Raw genomic sequence first — 21,221 nt, 5'->3', positions numbered from 1 at the left:
CCAGAATCGTCTTTATAATTTCGGGTTATAATTCACCAATAGCCTAAATTGCAAGAGGTTTGGAAGGTACAGGTGAAGAAGCTATTTCTCTCAGTACTATAAGCCATCATGCAGATAGACGGACCAATGCATAGGGGATAGTGGGACACCAACTTGCAGCTTGTTTTTCTGATTATTGTATAATTATTGACAACTCTGGTATATCAAGTATGAATACAAACAAAACATTTAAAAAATGAAATAATTAAACACTGGGTAATCACATCTATAAATGCAAGGTAAGTAAATATAGTAGGTTTATGGCTTAGAGAGCAGTCAGCTATAAGAGAAAACATGGGCTTCCTTGGTGGTGCAGTGATTAAGAATCCACCTGCCAATGCAGGGGACACGGGTTCGATCCCTGGTCTGGGAAGATCCCACATGCCGTGGAGCAACTAAGCCAAAGTGCCACAACTACTGAGCCTGCTAGAGCCCATGCTCTTCAACAAGAGAAGCCATGACAATGAGAAGCCTGCACACTGCAATGAAGAGTAGCCCCCACTTGCATCAACTAGAGAAAACCCATGCGCAGCAATGAAGACCCAACAGAGTCAGAAAAAGAGAGAGAGAGAGAGAGAGAGAAAACGCTCACAATAGGCCAAATACATTCAAAAGTGCTTATTGCAATCACAGAAGTATCCAGAAACAACAAATGTAGGGTCAGTGCAGCCTCAACAGTGCAACCAGGGAAGTAAGTTTCCTGTATTTGGTTGGGAAGGAAACAGCCTCTCTACTAAAGGAACAAGATGCTTCTTACAGAAATCACATAATTATGAGAATCATTGGACATGAAGGGGGGGGGTCACAGGATATGAGTAAATCACTAGGTGATCTTCTGAAGCCTGAAGAAGTAGGCTGATGGACACCAAAGAGCCATAGGAACATGCAAGTATCTGTGTGCACTTGAAAACCAAAGAAGATCCATGAGAGAACTTGTGGACAAGTGTGGAATCTGCTGCCCAACAGGGAACTAACATCAAACACATGTCTGGTTGGGGGCTGTTCCACATGGGCAGAGCCAGAAGTCAGAAAACGGTGCTGGAACTCAGGCTCACCAGGTTGCCATGCATCTCTGTCTCCTGATGGTACAGAAGACCCAAGAATCATGGCTTCCCCGCTTCTGCTTTCCAGACCTCATGCATCTTCTTCTTCCCATGAACTTTAATTCAGAACCACTAATAGAAGGACTCTGGATATACAGTTTCCCACCTCACCCAAGCTGACAACACAATTCAGTAGAACTGTCTGGACAGGAACTTTCATCTTCATGCCAGCAAGTCACTCTTCTTAACTCCATGGATCATGTCCAATTTCCAACCAAGATCATGGACATGAACAGAGGTCAAATTTATGAATATAATCAGATGAGACAGAATGTCCTCCAAGACCTTGCACAATTACTAATTTCTGTGAGGACATATATGCAACAAGGAAACATGGAAAAGACATACATTTCAGTTTAATACTCCAGGGGAGGGTAAACAGTGAGTCAGAAAATTCCAGTATCTGTAACAGTAGACCAGGAAAGACATTTCAACAATACAGGTCTCATGATCACGTATGAGGAAAACAATGGGACGTAAGAATCAAAACTTTTTTCATCTAAAATTATACCAAGTTGCACCCGAAAAAACCCCCAAAACAAAAACCGCTTAACATCCCTGGGTTCAAAAGACAGTGTAATGGAAACGAGACAAGTTTTATATGAGGTACAGATGAAGGGGACATGGAGGGATAATTAATTATCTTAAGTGTTCAGATCAGCAACACGAACTAGAAATTAATACACTGGGATCCCTATTCAGGATGAGGCACTTACAAAGGAAAAACCATGTTTATAACAAAAGATTTCTGTTGTGCCCTGAGTTTTCATTTACAAAATAAGTGAAGTGCTGAAGGTTTTTCCACATTCTTTCCATTCATAAGATTTCACTCCATGTGATTGCTTCCATTTACAATGAGGTTTTAAGGGAGACGGAAGGCTTCTCCACAGTTTTGTATTCAGAATTTTCACCAGTGTGTGTCTTCATGTGTCTTTGTAGGGATATCAGATACCTGAAGGCTTTCCCACACTGCTGACACTGATAGGGTTTCTCTTCACTGTGTGTTTTTATATGTTGTCGAAGGGATAAGAAGGAATAAACATTTTCCCACATTCTGTACATTCATAGGGTTTTATTCCACTGTGTGTTTTCACATGTTTTCTAAAGTATTTGGGACAACTGTAGGATTTCCCACATTCCTTACACACATAAGGTTTCTCTCCAGTGTGGATCCTCACATGTCCTTGCAGGGATTTGAGATAGGGGAAGGCTTTGCCACACTGCTTACATTCATAGGGTTTTTCTCCACTGTGTGTTCTCATGTGTTCTCGAAGGTAAGTGCACCAACTGAAAGCTTTGCCACACTGCTTACATTCATAGGGTTTCTCTCCAGTGTGCATTCTCACATGTTCTCGGAAGTGTGAGATGCGAGTGAAAGCTTTCCCACATTCTTTACATTCATAGGGTTTCTCTCCAGTGTGAGCTCTCACATGCCGTGCAATCTGGGAATAATAACTGAAGGATTTCCCACATACTTCACAAACGTGGATTTTCTGTCCATAATGACCTCTCACATGTCGCTGGACAGATGACAGGCAAGTGAATGATTTTTTAGATTTCTTACACTGTAAAGACTGTTTGCTACTGTAACTTTTCACATATCTCTTAGATGCTCTCCCATCATCCTGACGTTTGTCAGTTTTCTCTACAATGTCTGTTCCACCAGGAGGATTTAGGCATGAGACACAGGTGCAGGTTTGCCCACATTCTTTACATGGATGAGGTCTGTGTCTGGTGTGAGATCTTTGCTGATTCCTCTGGAAAGAACAATCCCTGAAGGCTTTTCCACACTTAGTGCATTTACAGGGCTGAATTGCAGTCAGATAACCCTTATGCACAGTAAGGTGTGTAAGCTGGTTCCGGGTTTCTAGACATTGATGGCCTTCTTTACCTTCACAGAGGCTCTCCACCAAATGATTTCTGTTCAAAGTAGGAAGCACAGTATTAGGGATTAATAATGATTTCTTGGGCTTCCCTGGTGGTGCAGTGGTTGAGCGTCCGCCTGCCGATGCAGGGGACAAGGATTCGTGCCCCGGTCTGGGAAGATCCCACATGCCGCGGAGTGGCTGGGCCCGTGAGCCACGGCCGCTGAGCCTGTGCGTCCGGAGCCTGTGCTCCGCAACGGGAGAGGCCACGACAGTGAGAGGCCTGTGTACCGCAAAAAAAAAAAAAAAAAAAAAAGATTTCTTTATTAATAATTTATTGATGGATGTTAATGATTATTTTGACTACGTATTTGCCATGTGCACTGAATTGGCATGTTTTTTGGCACTCTCTGCATTGTGACAAAGTTCAACAAGTTTAATGCTCCAGCTGAGGGCTCAAACAGAGCCATAACTTTCAGTGTTTTTTTCATATTGGGTTTCCTGATCATTGAAATTTCCTACTGAATTAAGTTTCAGATGCTCAATGTCTACATCACATTTATAAAAGTATTGTGTTGTAAAAACTCTGTGAGTACACAATTGTTTACCTAGGTTTATACCTTTTATTTAATTTCAAGTGAGTCTAACACTCTGCCGAGATCCCCCTTCTCCTTGTGGGAGTGCCACTCACCTCAAATGCCTCTCCTGGGTTACACGCTGATCTCTCATGTTATGAAATGCCCAGTTTTCTCCCAAAAAAGAGCAGGAATCATTTCTTGTGAATCTTACTATTTTCTCTTCACTGCATAGTCCAGTCTCCAAAATGAGCAATGACCAATGAGCACTTGATCTACTGGTTTTAACTTGAGGGCAAGAACCTGCCACAATTTGTAACATAACTAAATCCTTGGGAAAGAAATGGTGGGATAAAGGAAAGAGGCCATTTGTACTTTTTTTCCATACGCTGATTCAAAAATGTAAAATAGTTTTATAAAGGAAGGAAGGATATATGTGTGATATTGTGATTTATAAGAAATATATACATATATATTTGGTCATTCAGATGACCAACGTACACTTCTCACATAAATCAGGTACTCATCCACAGTTCCCTGCTCACAGCTCCCAAAACCTTTGGAATTTCCTGAGTGATAAAAGCAATGGAATAATATTTGATCTCCTGTTCTCAGTTCCTGAAAATGCTTCAGGGTCAGAAGGGTGAAATAAGTGTTGTTATTCATAACAAGCCCTTTCCATCACAATTGGGTTTATATTCGTGAAGGTGACTGTTGAAAAGCAGCGCAGGATGGGGGCTCGTTGCCAATGGAGACACCATGTGACTAAAGCGTGGAACTTTCAGTCCCACTCACACCCCCAGACACCCCAGCACCTCTGGGGATGGGAGAGGAGCCAGAGTTTCAATCACTTGCCAATGGCCAATGATTTAATCAATCATGCATATGTAATAAAGCCTCCATAACCTCCCCCACCCCAGCAAAAAGAAGTTCAGAGAGCATCTATGTTGGTGAAAACATGGAGATAATGGGAAGACTGGCACCTGGAGACAGCATGGAAACTCCAAACCCTTCTGACATATACTGCCCTATGCATCTCTTCCATGTGACTGTTCCTGAGTTATATCCTTTTATAATAAACTGGTGATGAAGTACATGAAATGTTTCTCTGAGTCCTGTGAGTGTACTAGCAGATTAATTGAACCTGAGGAGGGGGGTCACGGGAACCTCTCTCATTTATAGTCAGTTGGTCACAAGTACTGGTAACAACCTGAGCTTGAAACTGGTATCAGATGAGGGCAGGTGAAGACCAGGGGTGAGTCCTGTAGGACTGAACCCTTAAGCTGTGGAATTTGAGGCTACCATGGGTAGATGCTGTCAGAATTGAGTTGACCAGTTGTGAGGAGCCTAAACACACAAACACACAGATACACACCTGATGCAATTGGGTCCAGAACCTAACTTATCACTCAAGCAAAGAAAAACTCTGAAGACCTCATCTATTTGGAACTTTGGCAATGGTAGAGAAAATGAGTCAAAATGGCAGCCTGTCCACTAAGAAATACCTCAAAAAGAATGGAGACTGATGTCGAGATCAATATTACCAGAGAAGCAAAGTAGCAAGAAACTGGGCAAAATGCACATTCCCAAATGCTCCCTTTATAAAAGGAGCTACAGAAAGACTTCTCAAGCGGGCAACGATGGATTAAAAGTCCAACAGGGAAGCCAGGTTAACGAAAAACGTCACTTCTCAAAGACAGAGTCATGTTTCTAACAGTTATGTCCAAATATCTCTCCCTGATACAGAACCTGCTCCTCCCAAGAGGTGTGCCCTCCTGGTGATCGCAGGCACAGAGGCCCTAGACGAAGCCTATCTCCACTGACCCAGCTGCCACTAGGAGATCAGATGGTGCGTGGCTGCTGTCCTGCTCGTGGAGAAAAGCTTCTCAGGGGGAGGATGGAGGACAACAAGCCCTCCATGAGATCGGCCGATTCTCTGGTCCTCAAGTCACTGAGGATGGGTGAGTGTGAGTTTAACTACAGCAAGATTATCATGTCAAATGTGTACTGATCACAGTGTAACTTTCACAGGGTGAAAACCGTAACGCTGCTCTCACTGCCCCAAAGTAACACTGGAGACCACGCTCACATTTACACAATTAGGGAGCCTCAGGATTCTGATCAAGAGCAATAAAAATCAATTCAATATAGAAATATTTATGGTCATGGAAAAGCTATTTGACTCTAGGTAGGTTCTATAAAGGTGGGGACCACGTCTGCCTGTTTTTCAACATATTCCTATTCCTTGGTTCCAGTAAGAAAGAACATTGTAAGAAATATTTGTTCCCTAAAAACTAAGTGCAGGGAGGAAGCTGTCCTCACCCACGGAGGCCAGGTTCCTGAAGGTCTCCAGCATCACGTCTCTGTAGAGCTTCCTCTGAGCCAGGTCCAGCAAAGCCCACTCCTCTGTGGTGAAGTTCACAGCCACGTCCTCAAAGACCACCGAGTCCTGAAACAGCCACAGGTTCCGTGTCAGCAAGGCTCCCTCTTCACCCTCATGTGTGGGAGGATGGGGAGGCTGGCAGTCGGAAACCGGACTCAATTCCTAGGACTCCTCAGCTTACACTCTTGTGGGAAATGAACACACACAAGTCAATCAAATGCATTTTACTCAGTGATGCTAAGTGCTGGAAACTGAGGCAACGTGTAACAGCAACAACAGATGTAGACTTATAGACACATGACTAAAAAGAACTGTTTTTTACCAAATATAAAATAGATAAACAATAAGGATTTACACAGGGAACTATATTCAATATACTGTAATAACCTATAATGGAAAATAATTGGAAAAAAAGACTATAGATATATACAGACATATATGTGTGTGTGTGTGTGTGTGTGTGTGTGTATAAGGGAGTCACTTTGCTGTGCACCTGAAACTAACACACAATTTATTTTTTTTTTAACTTTTTGGCTGCACCACCCAGGACATGGGATCTTAGTTCCCTGACCAGGGATTGAACCTGCACCCACTGAAGTGGAAGCTCGGAGTCTTAACCATTGGACCACCAGGAAAGTCCCCTAACACAATACTGTAAATCAACTGTACTTCAATTTTTTAAAAAAATTGTTTTTAGTGAGAGAGCAGAACCTGAGGTGGTAAAGACTGAAAATAAAATCATCATTCAGATAAGAAGGAAATGAATACTTGGTTTGGTCAAAAGTTATTTCCTTGAAACTCCAAGCAGGAGCAGACTGTCAGGAGGTCGTGAACACTGATTTTCCAGGGCCGCTGCATCTGAACAACTCTCGCCTGGACTGAACAGCATGTAAAAGCCTGGGCCAGTCCCCTCATATCCAACAGAGGCAGACACGACCCCCTGCCAGGATGAGGTGGACACCGAGGGCACAGACGCAGGCCAGGGCCCACGGCCTGGGACAGCTGTGGGGTAAGAGACGGCCTGTTTCCTGAGGGATCTGTCAAGCCAGCAGGGCCTCTCAGATAATCATGTGCCCAGAAATGGAGGAAAATGTTCCACAAAGAAGAGTCGCAGAAGGATCTGACGGCAATAGGGCCAAAGGAGACTTAAACAGAGAGGAAAAAAACACCTAGTTATTATCTTTAGGACAATATGGATGACACCAGACCCCTGAAATATAAAGCAAGCAATTATTTTTATAAATTAGAATTTTAATCCAAAATATAGTCTGACAATCTAAATTATAAAAAATTCCAAATACATCAGCTACAAAGAAGGCAAGGCTGCCTCGCCTGAGTCTGCGACTGGGGTTTGCTAATCACACACCTGATAAGAAACTTGTATTTTAAATACATTTTAAAAAACTAATAGGATAACAATAAAAAATAAAGGGCAACGAGAAAAACAAATAATGCATAAATAATGGACAAATAATGTGAGCAGACATTTCTCCAAAGAATAAATACAAGTGGCCAATAAGCCCATGAAAAGATGCTGGACGACACTCATCAGGGAAATGCCAAAGCTACAGGCAGATACTTCACACCCACCAGGATGGATATAAGATGGACAAACAAGGCAAGGCGGGGCAGGCAAGGATGTGGGGAAGTTGGAACCTCACACACTGTTGATGGGAAGGTAAAATGGTGAAGCCACTTTGGAAGACAGTCCAGCAGATCCTCAAAATGATAACACAGTGTCACCACATAACACAGCAATTCCACCCTAGGTATCTATCTACCCAAGAGAGGAGGTGAAAGCGAACACCAACACAAAAACTAATACGCAGATATTCACAGCAGCATGACTTATGACAGCCAAAAAGTGGAAACAAATCAAAAGATCATCAAGTGACTTGGATAAGCAAACACAATATAATCTCACAGCGGAATATTATTTGCCAGAAGAGGAATATTGTACTGATCGGTGGCACAAAACCAATAAACTTTAAGAACATTAAGACTCCACATAACACTTATACAAAAGGCACAGAATGAGCAAATCTATAGAGATAGAATGTAGATTAATAGGACTTCCCCCGTGGTGCAGGGGTTAAGAATCTGCCTGCCAATTCAGGGGGACACGGGTTCGAGCCCTGGTCCGGGAAGATCCCACATGTTGCGGAGCAACTAAGCCTGTGTGCTGCAACTACTGAGCCCACGTGCCACAACTACTGAAGACCGCACACCTAAAGCCCATGCTCCACAACAAGATAATCCACTGCAATGTAGAAGCCTGCGCACGGCAACGAAGAGTAGCCCCCGCTCGCCACAACTAGAGAAAAGCCTGCACAGCAACGAAGACTCAAGACAGCCAAAAATAAATAAATAAAAATAAAGTTCCCCTTAAAAAAAGAAAAAGAAAGTAGATTAATAAACTGCCTAGACCAAGGGCGGGTGAAGTCCTGGAATGAGGGGTGACTGCCAGCAGATACAAGTTTTCTTTTGGGGTGATAAAAATGATTTAAAATCAGAATATGAGGATGCTTGCACAATTGTAAATATACTAACACCCTGGAATTTTACACTCTGAACAGGGAAACCTTATGGTACATAAATTATATGTCAACTAAAGCTGTTTAAAAAATAGATTCAGGACTTCCCTGGTGGTGCAGTGGTTGAGAATCCGCCTGCCAATGCAGGGGACACGGGTTTGCGCCCTGGTCCGGGAAGATCCCACATGTCACGGAGCAACTAAGCCTGTGTGCTACAACTACTGAGCCTGTGCTCTATAGCCCATGAGCCACAACTACCGAGCCTGCGTGCCACAACTACTGAGCCCGTGTTTCACAACTACTGAAGCCCATGTGCCTAGAGCCCGTACTCCGCAACGAGAAGCCACCACAATGAGAAGCCCACACACCGCAACGAAGAGTAGCCCCAGCTCGCCACAACTAGAGAAAGCGTGTGTGCAGCAATGAAGGCCCAACGCAGCCAAAAATATAAATTAAAAAAGAAAGAAAGAAAGAAATATGAAGTGCTTTTCAAACTCTCATCCCAATGGGGCAAAATACCAATGAACAATTATTCCCCTGCAGGATCCATATTAATGGACTCTCACGTTCAATCATCTCATCTATCTCCTTATCACTAAGGCATAAATTGCTTGAAAGCAATTGAAATACCAGTCTTGGAACTTTAAACATTATCTGCTTTGTAGTTCCTTCCTATTGTTCAATGGGGAACTGCTCCTCTTTAGTAAACAGATATCTGTGTACACTGCTGGGCTGCCTTGGGTCAAGATGTGATTGACCATGAGAGCTTTTCAGGGTATGTAGAATTGGAAAATATATTTTAAAAAATCTGCTGGGCTTCCCTGGTGGCGCAGTGGTTGAGAGTCCGCCTGCCGATGCAGGGGACACGGGTTCGTGCCCCAGTCCGGGAGGATCCCACATGCCGCTGAGTGGCTAGGCCTGTGAGCCATGGCCGCTGAGCCTGCGCGTCCGGAGCCTGTGCTCCGCAACGGGAGAGGCCACAACAGTGAGAGGCCCGCGTACCCAAAAAAAAAAAAAAAAAAAAAAAAAGCTGCCCAATGTATTTGAGCAGAAGTGCTGGTTTCTATTTAAAACGTGTTGTTTTGCTACATATACCAGGATGGGAGCAAAAGATGCCTTAATATGTCATGTGTCATGTGCTGGAGACAATGAGTTTAGTAAATGCCTGTTTATCTTCTGTGTTTTTAGTATTGGATGACTGAGGTTTTCTGAGTGGTTTATCATAAAACCACACTTCAAGTCTTGTTTCTGCTCAGAGTCTTTTCAAGTATTCAAACATATTTCTCACTCTGAGCTCTTGGTAATAACAGACACAGAAATCTCTCTAATACTGATCTGCCATACATGCTTGATTTTTAAAATTATTAATAGAGGAGAGTGAAGACAACCTACACAACAGGAGAAAATATTTGCAAACGATGCCACCAACAAGGGCTTAATTCCAAAATATATAAACAGGGATTCCCTGGTGGCACAGTGGTTGGGAGTCCGCCTGCCAATGCAGGGGACACGGGTTCATGCCCCGGTCTGGGAGGATCCCCCATGCCGCGGAGCGGCTGGACCTGTGAGCCATGGCCGCTGAGCCTGCGCCTCTGGAGCCTGTGCTCTGCAACGGGAGAGGCCACAGCGGTGAGAGGCCCGTGTACTGCAAAAAAAAACAAAAACAAAAACAAAAAACCCCAAAATATATAAACAGCTCATACAACTCAACAACAACAACAAAAACAACCCAATCCAAAATGGGCAGAAGACCTAAATAGGCATTTCTCCAAAGAAGAAATACAGATGGCCAATAGGCACATGAAAAGATGCTCAACATCACTAATTATTAGAGAAATGAAATAAAAACTACACCTCATGCCAGTGACAATGGCCATCATTAAAAAGTCTACAAATAACAAATGCTGGAGAGTAAGTGTGGAGAAAAGGAAAGGGAACCCTCCTACACTGTTGGTGGGAATGTAAATTGGTACAGTCACTGTGGAAAACAGTATGAAGATTCTCCATAAAACTAAAAATAGAATTGCCATATGATCCAGCAATCCCACTCTGAGACATATGTCCAGACAAAACCATAATTCAAAAAGATATATGCACCCCTATGTTCATAGCAGCACTGTTCACAATAGCCAAGACATGGAAACAACCTAAGTGTCCATGAACAGAGGAATGGATAAAGAAGCTGTGGTATGTGTACACAATGGAATATTACTCAGCCATAAAAAAGAATGAAATAATGCCATTGGCAGCAAAATGGATGCAACTAGAGATTATCATACTAAGTGAAGTAAGTCAGATAGAGAAAGACAAATACCATATGATATCACTTATACGTGGAATCTAAAATATGACACAAATGAACCTGCCTCTGAAACAGAAACAGAATCACGGACACAGAGAACAGACTGGTGGTTGCCAAGGGGGAGGGAGTTGGGGGTAGAATGGGGTGGGAGGTTGGGGTGAGCAGATGTAAGCTTTTATATACAGAATGGATAAACAACAAGGTCCTACTGTACAGCACAGATAACTATATTCAATATCCTATGACATACCATAATGGAAAAGAATATTTTAAAAAAGAAATAACTAAATCACTTTGCCATACAGCAGTAATTAACACAACACTGTAAGTCAAGTATACTTCAATTTTAAAAAATAATTAAAAAAAAAAAGAAACAAGCAGTAGAAATGTAAAAGTTTAAACAGACTTTTCTTAACATAGACTTTTAAAACTAATTGTCATTAGGGGACTTCTCTGGCTGTCCAGTGGTTAAGACTTGGAGCTTCCACTGCAGAGGGCATGGGTTCGATCCCTGGTTGGGGAACTAAGATGACACGTAGCGCAGTCAAAAATAAATAAATAAATAATTTAAACTAATTGTCATTAAAATTAACTTTCTTTCTAAAATATGTTTAATAAAAAATATAAAACAATTTAATGGAAAAATTTCAAAACATTATTGACTAACACCATCCTAGAAGGAAATGAATGAAGGGATGGCGCATATCCACAGAAAAGAGACCAGGATGTCAGCTTCTCCCGAACAGGTTAAGAGTTTTAAGAAAATTCCATTAAATCTAAAATTGGCTTGTTTTGGGGATGGTTTGATTCTGTTTTGTTTGAACTTAGAGAAAAACTACTTCTAAAAACTGAAATGGAAAACAAATTTCTAATAATAGCCAAAATTTTCTATGGATCAAGGTGGTGGGATATTCCGTAACAGACATTGAAGCGTTTTAAACTGCAGTGATTAGGACAGGATGGTGTTAACAGAGGGATGGACAAATACACCAATGGAAAAACAGCGCACTGAAACAGGCCCACCTGTTTTTGTCAAGTGGATCAACGCCAGAGCATAAGCTGCTGGGCAGGGGCCAGATGATGACACTTTGACCTGAGGGGCAGTGATTACTGGGTATTTACAGGGGAATAAGAAATCTTTTTCCTTAGTAACTGCACATGCAATAACCAATTCACTGTGAACTTAACTGTGAAAGAAGAAAGTAGAACACATTGAGAAGTTACAGGCAAACCCACTCATGACTTGAGGGTAGGGGAAATTTTCCTATACACGAAAAGAAAAAAGAGCTACAACGGAAGAGGTGGATAAATTCAGTTCAAGGCTATTAAAGTTAAGAATTGTCCATGAAGTGTAGAATAAAAAGAAATGATAGGGACTTCCCTGGTGGTGCACTGGTTAAGACTCTGCACTCCCAATGCAGGGGGTCTGGGTTCGATCCCTGGTCAGGGAACTAGTTCCCACATGCACACGGCAACTAAGAGTTCGCATGCCACAACTAAGGAGCCCGCCTGCCACAACTAAGACCAGGTGCAACCAAATAAATAAATAAATAAACATTAAAAAAAAGAAAAAAAGAAGCGATAACCCACAGTTTGGGAGAACATCTTTGCCATACCTAGAAATGAAAAGAGATGAATGTCCAGTGTATGTAAATAACACATAAAAAATCAATAAATATACAAATGAATTAAAGGTGAGAAAACAACTGAAAACTATCTCACAGAAGATGAGCCACCACTTATAAGAAATGCTCAGACTCAATGATTATCAGTAAAGACCAATATACAATCACAAGCAGATCCATTTTACACACTTGAGATGAACAAAATTAAGCTGGAATTTCCAAATCTCCATCTGCTGGAAATGACGTGGAATAAACACTCGTCTCCAGCCCTCCATCCACACTTCCTAGTATTTTGAAAATATCCATAATCTACAATCCTACAATTTTCCTTCCACATGTACAAAATTTATATTGCACTGGCACTTGGAGACAAAATCAAGGAGTTTAACGGCGCTGCTGACAAATCAAAATTAAACATGAGACAACTCAAGCCTCACACGACTGGATGGAGGATTTAACCAGGTGACCGCTGAAACCAACACGTGTGAAACAGACTGGGGCTGAGAACCACAGAGAAGCCTTCTGTGTGGCATTACTTGTGTGGTACGGGTCATATTCACTTATTACAAATTCAGCAGAAGCAAAATCAAACAAAATGATGCTTGGTGATGAAGGACATATGTAAAGCTGCAAAGAATAACAAAAAGACCGGGGGCTTCCCTGGTGGTGCAGTGGTTGAGAGTCCACCTGCCGATGCAGGGGACACGGGTTCGTGCCCCGGTCCGGGAAGATCCCACATCCCGCGGAGCGGCAGGGCCCATGAGCCATGGCTGCTGAGCCTGCGCGTCCGGAGCCTGTGCTCCGCAACGGGAGAGGCCACAACAGTGAGAGGCCCGCGTATGGAAATAAATAAATAAATAAATAAGACCAGGATGATGGGCACCCTGGGGGCCGCTCACTGGGAAGTGCTACCAGCCAACCAAAGGAATAAATATCTACACCTTCAAGTAACGGAACAAAAGTCTTCAGTACTCACACTGAGTCACATGACACAAGATTCCATCAAAGAAACAAAAGGGAAGAGCAGCCAAGTGTGAGCCGCTCAGATCAGCGGCCTGCTGCCCACGGTGCACAAGGAAACCCCAAGTCAGAAGGTCAAAGCCATCCGAGCTGGGGGGCTGGGATCCCCCTGCTGACACACAGCCTGGCTGGGCGCCCCCAGGGCAGGGGGAGGGACTGAGCTCCAGAGCTCCACACGCCTGTGCTGCCTCTCTCAGTGTGGAAATACCCCCTCCTTCTGGGTCTCAATTCTCACCCAGGAGGAAACGCTCAAGTTGAAGTTCTGACCCAGAGAAACTCTCCAATTCATCAACCCTCTCAACAGCAGTTGAGCTCAAGGAGCCTTCTCCACGCCTGACCTTCACAGACTCACTCAGGGTGCACACGTAACACTCAGAGCATCAACTCTCTTGGATGAAGCCAAAAGCAAAGGTCAGGGAACAGCTGAGGCCAGCAGAACCTCAGAGGACAAACCACCCCTAGCATTCCTGCAGGTGGATCCCCTCCCCTACGCTCATGCCACAAACAGATCCTTCTGTGGTGGTTCTATGGCCTGGAGGCCACCGGCGTAGGAGTGGGGTAGGGTGGACAGCAGGACCCAAGGCCACGTTCCTTCACCTAGGGAAATTCTGGGGCACTTTTATGATTTGAGGAACAGGATACTGCTCATCCCTTTCAGAAGACAGGCATCAGTTCACTAATATCCTCATGATGACGAGCTGTAACTCATCTAAAAAGAAGTGAGCAAGTCTCAGTAGCACTGGTCACATTTCACAGAATTTCCATTCATCTCTGTTGACCAGCTAATAACAGGAAGTAGACAAGAATCAGACAGTGTCAGAACTCTGCACCCTGCATGGAAGAGCCACTATGATTCCTATGAATCTTTTTAATCAGTATGTCCACCCATTTCACATGAAGGGGTGGGACTGCCTGCATTTCCTGAAATTCTAATGGAAGAGAAGACATTTTCTGTACTGAGACACTTCTCCCCAGAGGCATCTCTGGTTAAGGCCCAAACACCCAGAATAATACAAGTCAGCAGGAAAGGGCAAAGACCTGAGACGCTTACTACCCTCACTAAGGAGAAGAAACCAGGCAGAAAGAATGCGGAATTTTACACTTGCTGAAACCGGAAGCTGGATCAGGGGAAGCTATTAGTGCTGAGCTGGACCCAGAGGAGGCTGCTCACAGGTGTCAGGGGACAATGCTGAACCCTCCCTGAGCCCTGTGCTCCTGGAAACTTCGATGGGAGGTGAAAGGACCCCCACCCTTTGGTCTTCTGGAAAACGGCAGGCTGCAAGAAACCACCCCCGTGCCCCACCTGACTCAGATAAGACTCACACGGAGGCCCCTTGTTTATCCAGGACAAGGCCAGACGCAGTCCCCTCAGAGCCCCATCTCCACCTCATCAGTGATTAGTGGAACTGTTCCCCCCACTGACCAAGCAGAACAAATGCTTGTTGGCCAAACTTTGGTTCAGCTCCTCTCCTTCCCCCTGACCTGGCCTCACCGCAGCCAGCCGACAGACCCCTAAGGACAGGCTGGCCTCAGGGATCTGCTATCCGAGCATCACACCTGGTCCCTCCTGGTGATGTTTACTCCTCTGTATAAGAGAAAAACTCTCTTTGCCCAACTCCTGAGATGCTTGCAGATCTTAGGGTCAGATGTCCCCTTTCCTGCAGAGCCCCCTGTGCCTGGTGCAACAGACCCTTCTCCCCCTGCAGGAACTCATTTGGATAAAGGTCTCTTGTTTTGAAGTTTAGATTATTTTATGCTACAGGCTTGACCAAGTATTCTCAGTGGCCATGTGAAAATTAAGAGAAAACTCACTAAAAAAGATGTTGGTGGGGAGAAGAGGGAGCCTCGGCCAGTACCACGTGATGTCAGTTACAGGAACAAGTGTCAATTAGAGACCCCAACAGAACAAATGGAAACAAGAAAGAATCACCAATTGAAGGCCACAACAGGAAAAGATGTGCATGCATGGCATCTGCTCAAGAAACTGGCTACCCCAGCAGCTAGCCAGTGAGAAACCAGCATCACCCTGAACTCTCCATTTTCTCCAGTGGAAGTTGCTTCAGTACTATAACCTCTCCCAACTCCATCCTTTCTCTCCAGTAAGTTCCTTGGACTTGCATATGGCTTTTACTATTCGTTGTCTGTCCCAAATTGCAATTCTTTGTTGTTCCCAAATAAACCCATTTTTGCTGGTAAACAGCTGATTTTTATTTTTAAGGTCAACGACTATTTCTTAGCCCACCTTTGATCAGGCTTCTCACCCACAGGCCCCTGATTTTAGGTTTCTCCCCCACCTCAACCCCACCCTCACCCGCAGCCCCACCCCAAGAGACAATGAGCTGCAGAACAAGCCCTTGCAGACCTGGGCCGAGAATGCGCTGACCACAGGGAGCCCCGATCCTGAAAAACAGCCTTGCTCTCACCCGCCTCACAGAGAAGAGAAAAGCCCTTTGCTGTGTGGTTGGACACGCTGGCACCTCTCTGAGATCCCAGCCTCGGCGCTATCGCAACAGCATTCGCAATACAGGCTCCTTGCTTGACAAGTCTGGGCTGGACTTCATCTGTCAGGTCCAGGGCGGGTCCCCTCCCCACCAGCGCCTGAGCGTCTGCTCCGCTTGTGCTACCTCGGATCCCACCCCCTGCCCTCCCGGCCCAGGAACAGATCAGGGCGCTCAGACCCTGTGCGTGGATGGGACTCGTGGGAGAGGGTAAAGAGTTGAGTGCGGACTGCGGACAGGGAGACGGGGCCCGCGGCCCGTTCCGGCCAGTTGGAACGAGCCCCGGCGCGTCTCAGCGCATGGCCCGCGCACTCACCATCTCAGCCCTGCTCTCGGTTCTCACGGCGTCCTCTCCGCGGCCCTGCGGCCCGACCGCCCGCGCAGGTGAGAGGGACAGCGAGCGGACACCTGGACCCCATGTGGCGCGCTGGACTCCCGGGAGGCGGAGAGCGACGTCCCCGCAGGGGGGATGCGCCCGCCCCCGGCTCTGATTGGATGAGGCTCGATCCCTCACGCCCTGATTGGATGGACCCCCTTCAGGCCCTGATTGACAACGTTGCAGGCTTGATTCTGAGAGAAGGGCCAGCTGTAGGTCACGTGGCGGAGCAGGGCGGAAGTGCCGTTTGTTGCCTTCAGCCCTTTAGCGCCTGGCTTTCTATGGGACGCCACACCTGGCCGCCAGGATCCTGGGCTATACGCAGAATCTGCTCCTGGCCACACAGCATCAGCCCAAAGCTTGCAGACCCTTTCTCCAAAACAGAAAAGTGCTGACTCAGTCTCCTCTCCTAGTATCCCCACCTGTCCAGGGCTGCCCCTGCCCTTTAGTCCGAGGGCTGGGGCACGAGGGGACAGGTGTGAAAGGAAAATCAAAATGGAGTCAGTATTGCTAAGAGAGCGCTCTAAAATGGAGCCAGGAGGCCACTGAGGAAGTGGGGCTTATGCAGGTCTCAGCCCAGATGGAATCTGAACTTTTGACCACTTACTGACTTAACGCAGGCATCCAGAACATCTGCCCAATGACCCAGAAAGTCAAGATACTTATTGGACCCTTCCCCTAAATAACTCGTGACAGCCTATCCCTTAAGGACAAATATTTCCTTCCCTGTGTGATGAAATAAAATTTATACTTTGAGAAAGCACAAGTAAATTTTAACATAAAACGCTCTCTCTCCGTCTGTTTGGAGCTCCTCCCTCCCCACTTAGTGTTTAAGCATATGCACTACACGGTAACCACACCTCTTCAAAGATGGGAACGCCTTCTCAAACGTAAAGATCAAAATTTTCCCTTTCTTTTGAGGCTAGCAATGTAACTTCTGTCTTACTACTCCTTTTGTACGTGCTTACCTGGACTATGTATCTTTGGTGAACTTTATGTGAAATGTCAGTATGTCATTTTGATGTACGATCTTTCATCTCAAAAATGTACATGACTGTGTTTTCGACTTCTAACTGGTGGAACAGTTCTCAGAGCTTCTGAGAGACTGTCTCCTGGGTTATAATCCTTAGTTTGGCTCGAATAAAATTCCCTTTCTTCTTAATTTAATGGTTACTTGAATTTTCCTCCGCGTCTGTCAGAGTCAATCATAATTTCTGCCAGACAACTTTAACAACCTTGTGGCTTGTGCTTTATAAACTCCTGACTCTTTCTCTTCCCCAGAACACTCTGGTTTTGCCAGAACCTGTGTACCCCAAATTGAAATTCTTAAGACCCCCAAATAAACCGCTTTGTTCTTTGCGGCATCAATACTGATTATTATTGAACATGATAGAGGAGGACCTGGGGAACTCCTGGGTCAGGGGACGGATGGAGGGCAATGTCACTGTGGATCTGTGCCCTTCCTTTAAGAACAAAGACACTCTGTGACACCACTGCAGGCATTGCAGGAGCCAGTTTTTTTGGTGGGTTTTTTTTTTAACACCTTTATTAGAGTATAGTTGCTTTACAACGGTGTGTTAGTTTCTGCTTTATAACAAAGCAGGAGCCAGTTTGACTTTGACCTTTGACATTAGGAGGTCCGGCCCTCCTGACCTACTCACACATCTGGGCTCCACCAACTTTTCCCCGTCCCATTTCTTACGCACATCACCAGGCTCCCTCCCCACAGGAGGAGGGAACGCTGGGACGGCCCCACACCTGAGCAGCACTGAGGTTCCGAAAAAGCCCCTGGTCAGCTTCTCCAGAGAATAGGAGACCCAGGGGACCCTGTTCAGTCCAGCCACACTGACCCGCAGTCCGCGCACCGCCCTCACTCGCCCAACTTCCCTCCTCACACAGAAGAGAAAAAGCCTTTTTCTGCGCGGTTGGAGAGGCTGACATATCTCTGAGATCCGAGCCTCGGCGCTATCGCAACAGTATTTGCAATTCAGTCTCCTTGCCAAGTCCGGGCTTGACTTTATCTGTCAGATCCAGGGAAGACCTCCCTCGCCCCCAGCTTCTGACCGTCCTTTCCTCCCTCGCAAGCCCACTCCGCCCAGGGCTCAGTCCGGATGCCCGGACCCCAATCCGCCGCCAAGGGGGAGAGTCAAGTTGGGATCCCGGGACTGGAAGCCGGGTCCCCTCCCCGCGGCCGAGGGGGAGAATTGGGTCTGGACACGGGAGTGGGTGGGACGCAGGGAGACCCTGGCCAGACTGCCTCTTCCGGCAGGTCCGGCCAGTTCGAAGCAGCTTTTTCCTTGTTCGGGCCCCGGGCCGCGAGCTCACCATCTCCGCCTCCTTCCGGGTTCTCTGAAGAGTCCCCCAGGCGACCGTCCGACCTGGGCAGGTAAGACCGACGGGGACGCGACACCTAAGGCCGAGCGGGACAAGTTTGCACCACCGTGCGGGCCGCTGAGAGAAACTTCCGGGGGCTCGGAACGCGCCCGTCGCCCGCCCTCATTGGACGGCGCTCCGGGGCCCGAGCCCTGATTGGGCGGTAACCCTTGCCCCGCCCCCGCCCCGATGGGCAGTCCTCCTGGTCCCTTCCTACCCTGATTGGCTGGTTGTCGAGACCCCGCCCAGTCTCCGCTGACTGGACAGTTCAACCAGGCCCCGCCCCTGCTCCGAGTGACAGGCCACAGAGACACGCGTCGCTGATTCCCCAGCCCGGGACTTGGCCTCCGTGCAAGAACCCGCTCCCAGCCAGGAGGTCCCTGTGGCATCTGCTCGCAGCTGGGCGGCTCCCCTGTGTCCTCCTCCTGCACCTGGAAGTCCAGATTCAGTTTCCCCGCGGATCGCTCCATAACGGGAGTGAGGATGAGAAAGGACGAGACACAGGGCTTCGTGAACTCCGGAGTCAGGACACTGACTGGGGAGAAGTCACCGGGGGAATGTGCCCGTTAAGAACCAAACTCTCAGTGACATCAACACGTGCAAGGCAGGGTCAGGCTAGGTTTTGAAGTGTGACCCTTGACACGGGGAGGTCCCACTTTTCGTCCCCGCTTCCTGCCTCTGGGGCTTGAGATCAGCAACCCAAAAGCCAGGGACCTTTCCCCCTGGGAAGTCGGACCCCGAGGCCCCAGCCTCCCTGCAGCCTCAGCACATACATAGGTGTGAAATGTCACCGTTCTCAGGTGTGCATTTTACACTGCAAAGAAATTTGTGTCCGATCAGGCTTTAGTCAGTCCAAGTGAATTTTGAAACGTAGAAGTCTATATTTCCTTATTCAGATTGTATAGCGGTGGTTGCACAGCTGTGCGATGTACAAAAAGCCACTGAGTTTTACACTTAAAAGTGTGAACGTATGTGAGAGTATGTGAAATATATCTTCATTTAAAAAAACAAATTATAAGGCTATTTTATATCCATGATAACCCTACCTCCTGATCACCACTAAAATACTTTCTGTCTCACTGGATTTACCTATTCTGGACATTTTATATATCTAAATGGAATAATACAATATTGGCCATTTGTGTCTGGCTTTTTTCCTGAGCATAATAATTTCAAGGTTCATTCACATTGCAGCATATCAGAGCTTTCTTCCATTTTATGGTTAAATACTGCTCCATCCTATGTACAGACTATATTTTGTTTATCCATTTTATGAAATACAATGTATATTTTGAGGCAGGACAATAAAATTTAAATGTAAATTTCTCTCTGTCCTTTTTGGCCTCCTCCCTCCCTCCCCTTTAGTGGGCAGTATCTGCCTTATATATTAACCAGACCTCCTCAAAGATGGGATGCCTGCTCAACCATAAAGATCCTTTTTTTTTTTTTTTCCTTTCTTCTGACCCTAACAACGTAGCTTCTTAGAAGATTAGCATTCTTTCCCAACTTTGTAAGGGGTCATGGTTACTTACGGGGTTGCTTTGTACATGCTTACCTGGACGGTGTATCTTTGGTGAACTTCATGTAAAATATCAGTATGTCATTTTGATGCATGAAATTGAAAATATATTACTGTGCCTTTGACTTCCAGCAGGTCAAGTCCTTTGTTGTTTTTTTAACTGGGTTGTTTGCATTTTTGTTACTGATCTGTGAGGTTTTTAATGTATTCTGGACAATAAAACCTTATCCCCGGACTTCCCTGGTGGCGCAGTGGATAAGAATCCGTCTGCCAATGCAGGGGACACGGGTTTAAGCCCTGATGCGGGAAGATCCCACATGCCGCGGAGCAACTAAGCCCGCGAGCCACAACTACTGAAGCCCGTGCGCCACAACTACTGAAGCCCGCGCGCCTAGAGCCCGTGCTCCGCAACAAGAGAAGCCACCACAATGAGAAGCTTGCGCACCGCAACGAAGAGTAGTCCACGCTCACTGCAACTAGAGAAAGCCCGCGCACAGCAACAAAGACCCAACTCAGCCAAAAATAAATAAATAAATTTATATATTTAAAAAAACCCAACGCAGCCAAAAATAAATAAATAAAATAAATGTATACATATAAAAAAACCAACCATACAGCTCTTTGTGAAATATTGACATTGTGGTGACATGGCTCTCTCCTTTCCTAGAACCCTTTCCATCATTCCGTTTATTTTAGTCTGCTTTGATGCCATTCAATATAATTAAAAATGTTTTGCATATGGTTCTCTCTATATGTTTCATTAATTAGACTTATTTTGATAATTGAATAATTTCATTTTTACCTTTGGACATGTTAACTTTTAAGTTATACACTCAACTTCTTTTTGGTAACGATTAGAAAGGTATTGATGTTTATTTTTATATGGTTTGCATTCTGAAAACCTGTTAATCACTTTCGTTTTTATGGTTACCCCCATGTGGTTTTGAGGTTCTATATGCACAACTGTTTCAGCAACAAGATACTTTTTTTCTTCCTTTATAATTCAAAT

General features: G+C 45.5%; 1 pseudogene; it reads right to left on the bottom strand.

Moving 5' to 3' along the window:
- Window positions 1–2,858: 2,858 nt before the first annotated feature.
- On the bottom strand, window positions 2,859–19,082 carry LOC132597145 (uncharacterized; annotated as a pseudogene).
- Window positions 19,083–21,221: the final 2,139 nt, after the last annotated feature.

Source organism: Globicephala melas, chromosome 3 (assembly GCF_963455315.2).
Source record: "Globicephala melas chromosome 3, mGloMel1.2, whole genome shotgun sequence".
NCBI lineage: Eukaryota > Metazoa > Chordata > Mammalia > Artiodactyla > Delphinidae > Globicephala > Globicephala melas.
The sequence above is the reverse complement of the archived record's forward strand: the minus strand, read 5'-3'. Positions and strand labels throughout refer to the sequence as shown.